Raw genomic sequence first — 5,596 nt, 5'->3', positions numbered from 1 at the left:
CGTTTGTCTTGGTATTTCTCTCTTTTTTTAATATTATATAATTTGTCTTGGTATTTGACTTGATCATTGGCCTAATCTCTGCGCAAAAATTCAGCTTGAGTTGAACAAGAAAACTAAAACAGTCTAGGTAAATTCTTTGAGCGTTGCTTTCTTGAGATTTATACGCTAAAAATTGGGCTTCGTGAATGTTTTAGTTTAGGATCTTATAAGACTTCAGGTGTGCTGCCTCTCTTTGAAGATCTGAAGGTCTTCGGAGACTTTGTTTAAAATTTACAGAGAAAGAAAGGAGTGCCAGAGAGGAAAAGAGATTTTAAGGTTCCGTTAGAATTTTGGTGACTTGGTTCTGGGTTGTATTTTTAAATGAAGTGTCAAATTTTGATTCGGCCACTTAAGTTACATTGCAACGATTTTACTTTTAGACATTGCAGCTGATATGACAAGGTTGCCACATCATTAAAAATATGCCTACTTATTTTTTCCATTAGACAAGTAAGCAAAGAAACTAACGGAAGTTAATGAAGTGAGCAATTGTGTTTAGTTTTAAAACTTTAGGGACTAATAGCGCTCTATTGAAACTTCAAGGACTAAAAGCACTCACCAGGTAAACTTTAGAGACCAATAGTGTAGTTTCGCCAAAAAAAAAAAAAAAAAAAAGAGTTTGAAGGTCAATTTACTCGAAATGATATATTGTTATTTAATTAATTTCATTTTTTTTAGGGTTTTGCATTCATTTTTATGACGTTGATAACAATTATTATTGAATTTCTCTCTCTCTCTTTTTTATTTATTTTTTATTTCAATATTTAAGTTTATTTTTATCGATATTCAATCTCTTGCTCTTTATTTCCATCGGAATTGCACTTTTAAGCCATACCGTGAGCATCAAGGCTGTATTTGTCTTAGTTTCATTTGTCATTTCATAATTTTTCATTCATTAGATGCTATTAAGGACTTTTTTAAAACACTAGCTTAAATTCTGAATAAAATATTGTAACTCAAAAGCATCTTCAAATTGTATAGGACACTCCTTTATTAGACTAAATTCACAAATAATGAGCTAAATATTGCAACCAAGACTGATGGTTGCAATACATTCTAAAATATATTCTTCTATATATTTTAACTCTGTTGATGGTTGTTTTTTAGATTAATTTTCTACCAGCCGAATTCCAATTTCCAACCAAGACTGACTTCCTTGAGGTCCAATTCATGTATTATATATATATTTATATATATATATATATATATATATATATTTTTTTTTTTTAAGTATGACCCAAGGTCATGCGACATCATGGAGATTTGAGGGAATGTAGTTAGGAGGGTATAAATCAACTCATTTTGAACATTTGCTTGAGCCTAAGCTATGTGTGCTACTAAGTGGGCTACGGACACTTGTAGAAACTTAAAGCTCAGGGAAATGGTCAAGCACCCGAAATTTTCACTCAAACGGAGACCTGTAGCTCTTGTTGTATGTGGCTAAAGCTTCAGACAAACCTCTCTTAGGCCCTTGAAATTAAGCGAACTCATTGGCCTAATAACCAAATACTTTAGAGCATTCATATCAGTTCGTGTGTAAAAAAAAAAAAAGTATAAAATTTACATAGTTTTGTCTAAAAATGACCTATATCTATCTATATATTATGTAAATTTACACTAACACTATTTATTTTGTATTTAGTTGTTTTTTCTTTACGTATTTCGAGAATAAAGATTGATGATGAATAATGGTTAATATGTCTAAAGAAAAAGAAAATTAAAAAAATTAAGAAAATTTAATATTTTAATAAAATATAATATAAAATAGGTAATCAAATGGTTGTCAAAAAAAATTGAGTACATAAAATAAATAAATAAATTTTAAAAAAATTATACAAATTTTTGTACCAATTCATGCGAATGTTTTTAATTTGAGTCCAACCATCATGTTACTGCAACTTCAATTCCTACCGCTCATCCTAATTCCTTTACTCTCAGTCTTCTTCTTCTTCAATTCCAATTCCAAAGTCCCCAAATCGTACCCTCTAGTGGGTTCATTCTTCGCCCTCCTCGCAAATCGAGACCGCCTACTCCCATGGCTAACAGGTATCATCCAAGACTTACCCTCCAACACCTTCGTTCTCCGCCAATCCTTTGCCATCGGCCACGTCACCTCCGGCAACGCCGCCGTGGTCCAACACATCCTCATGACCAACTTCAATAACTACGGAAAAGGCGAAGATTCCCGTCGAACTGTCTACGACCTTCTTGGCGAAGGCATCTTCAACGTCGACGGTGAGTCCTGGAAGTTCCAAAGACAAATCGCCATGCAAGAATTCAACACCAAATCCCTCCGAAAGTTCGTTGAAACCGTTGTCCACACCGAGGTCTCTCAACGATTCATCCCCACCGTCACCTCAGCTGCCGAACATGGAACTGTCCTAGATTTCCAAGACATTCTTCAAAGGTTTACTTTTGATAATATCTGTAATATCGCTTTCAGGTTCGACCCGGCCTACTTGTTGCCCTCTCTTCCACAGACCAAGCTCGACTTAGCCTTTAAAACGGTATCAAGTGTAGTAGCGAGAGGGGGAATACGTTATTCCCAGGCGTTTGGAAAATCAAGAAGTTGTTGAATATTGGGTCTGAAAAGCGTCTCAAAATCGCAATCTCAGAAATACGAGGGTTCGCCATGACCATAATAAAAGAAAAAAAACAGGAGCTAAGAGAGAAAGAAACCTCGATTCCGTGGACCTGTTGTCAAGGTTATTGAACTCCGGTCATTTAGACGAGAACTTCGTGATCGATTTTGTGATCAGCTTTATACTTGCTGGGCGTGACACTTCGTCGGCGGCTTTAACATGGTTTTTTTGGGTTCTATCGAAAAACCCAGAAATAGAATCCGAGATTCTTAAGGAAATCAAAGAAAAATCGGAAGGGCCTGTTTATGACGAGGTGAAAGATATGGTGTACACGCACGCTTCTCTATGTGAAAGCATGCGGTTGTACCCGCCAGTCGCGTTGGACGCGAAGGAGGCAGTGAACGACGACGTATTGCCGGACGGGACAGTGGTAAAGAAGGGGATGAAAGTATCGTACTTTCCATACGCTATGGGGAGGTTGGAGAAGCTGTGGGGATCGGACTGGGCAGAGTTCAAGCCCGAGAGGTGGCTGCAGAAGGAGGAAGAGAATTCGAAATCATCGGGTCCGTTTGGATTGAGCTTATTTTTGCTGAAACTGAAAACTGAAACTGAAAACACTGTAGCAAAATAATTTTTAAATGTGTGAATAGTACTGTGGGACCCATTTTTAATGAAAAAATTGATAAAAAGTGGAGTTTGTGAGACCCGTGAACAGTGCACAAGTACACTGTTCATAGCTGACCGGGTCAAAAGTTGCGGCTGGGGAGAAAAAAAAAAAAAAAAAAAAAAGAAGGAAACGCATGAAGAAAACGCAGACGGGCTATCCAAACCCAGCCATCATGGAGGTTCGTGGGGAAAGACTCGTACACTTACCTAGTGTTCCAGGCAGGTCCTAGAATTTGTTTGGGGAAGGAGATGGCTTTCTTGCAGATGAAGAGTGTGGTAGCTGGGGTTTTAAGGAGGTTTAAAGTAGTGCCAGCTTTTGAGCAAGGTGTACAGGAACCAGAGTATGATTCATTTTTATCCAAGATGAAAGGTGGGTTTCCGGTGAAGATTGAGGAGAGGGAGAGGGATCATCTTCATTCTGAGAATTGAGTATTGCGAGAGCCGGAGCACTGCACTGGACTACCTAAGCGTGTGGTTTATTCACCTTACTTTTTTAAGTGTTTTCTATAAAGTTGGTACCTTTAGGGGACTAACACACGTGCGAGACTGATATTGTGTGTTAGCTTAGCTGTGTATAATAATTAATAAATACTCTCTTACATTCTGATGTGAAATGTGTGCAATACTTTTTTTGGCATTAGAGTTAGACTATTTTTTTTTTTGGCTGAATAATAACTTTATTGCTCAACCCGAAGAAAGGAAGAAACAAAAGAATGGGCCAAATTCCATTTCTATCCGAAACCCACAAAATCGAAGAAGGCTGTTAGAAATACAGAATAATTGTATTGTATTTCATAAATAAAAGAATATACATCACTGCCTTTATATAGGAGGCATATGTGTGCAGTACAAGTAGAATGTAGTACAAGTACAAGTGTGCTATACAAGTAACCTAATTGGGCCTAAAGCCCATAACATAATATACATTAACAGCCCCCCTCAAACTCAAGGTGGATGTGAGACCAACTTGAGGTTGTCAACCAAATCACGAGTGCGTCCCTTAGGAAGTGACTTGGTGAAGATATCTGCAAGTTGATCTTTGGAGGAGACGGAGAAAAGCTTAAGAGCACCATGGACAAGATGATAACGGATAAAATGACAATCAATCTCGATGTGTTTAGTCCGTTCATGAAAGACATCATTATGAGCAATATGAATGGCACTCTGGTTGTCACAATAAAGGGGAGTAGCAGAGGAGGTGGACACACCCAAATCCTTAAGGAGCCATCGTAACCAAAGGAGCTCAGATGTGGTATCAGCAAGAGCACGATACTCTGCTTCAGTACTGGAGCGGGCCACAAAAGTTTGTTTCTTACTTCGCCAAGAAATCAAAGAAGAACCAAGGAGAAAACAGTAACCTGTAGTAGACCTGCGATCAGTAGGATCTCCTGCCCAATCAGCATCAGAGAATGCATGGAGTACAAGAGGAGACTGAGCTGAGTAGAAAAGGCCATGAAAGAAGGTGCCCTTCAAGTATCGAAGAATGCGCAGAACAGCAGCATAGTGAGTTGATCGTGGAGGAGACAGATACTGGCTCACCTGATGAACAGCATAGGAGATGTCTGGACGAGTAACTGTGAGATAAACTAGGCTGCCAACCAATCGTCTGTAAAGAGAGGGATTAGACAATGGTTTCCCCCCTGAGGGAGTCAGATGCGCATTAAGCTCAACTGGAGTGTCAACAGTCTTGCTATCAGTTATTCCAGCTCGAGACAAGAGTTCAGAAGCATATTTAGCTTGAGTAAGATAAAGTCCATCAGTAGAATGAGTGATTTCAAGACCCAAGAAGTAGCTGAGATGTCCAAGATCTTTCATCTCAAATTGCTGACTGAGAAAATTCTTGAGTTCTTGAATGCCACTGAGGTCATCACCAGTTATGATCATATCATCCACATACAGGAGAAGTAAAATAATGCCTTTGTCAGTGCGACGAAGAAATAAGGCAGAATCATAATGACTGGCCATGTAACCCAAATGAGAGATGGTAGAGCTGAATTTGGCAAACCAAGCTCGTGGAGCTTGTTTAAGGCCATAAAGTGCACGTCAAAGGTAACAAACCTTATTTGAGTCAACAAAGAGACCAGGAGCAGGTTGCATATAAACTTCTTCATGTAAATCCCCATTAAGGAATGCATTTTTGACATCTATCTGAAAAAGATCCCATTTACGGGCAGCAGCAACAGCTAAGAGGGCACGGACAGATGAGATACGAGCAACCGGAGCAAAGGTCTCTTCATAGTCAATCCCATACTCCTGTGTAAAACCTTTTGCAACAAGACGAGCTTTGTAGCGCTCAATGGACCCATCAG

At 38.7% G+C, this 5,596-nt stretch overlaps 1 pseudogene; it reads left to right on the top strand.

Annotated features, from left to right (window-relative positions):
• Nucleotides 1–1,889: 1,889 nt before the first annotated feature.
• Nucleotides 1,890–3,890, top strand: LOC126712986 (cytochrome P450 94A2-like; annotated as a pseudogene).
• Nucleotides 3,891–5,596: the final 1,706 nt, after the last annotated feature.

The sequence above is a fragment of the Quercus robur genome, chromosome 2, assembly GCF_932294415.1.
Source record: "Quercus robur chromosome 2, dhQueRobu3.1, whole genome shotgun sequence".
NCBI lineage: Eukaryota > Viridiplantae > Streptophyta > Magnoliopsida > Fagales > Fagaceae > Quercus > Quercus robur.
This window is presented reverse-complemented; position numbering and strand designations above follow the sequence as displayed.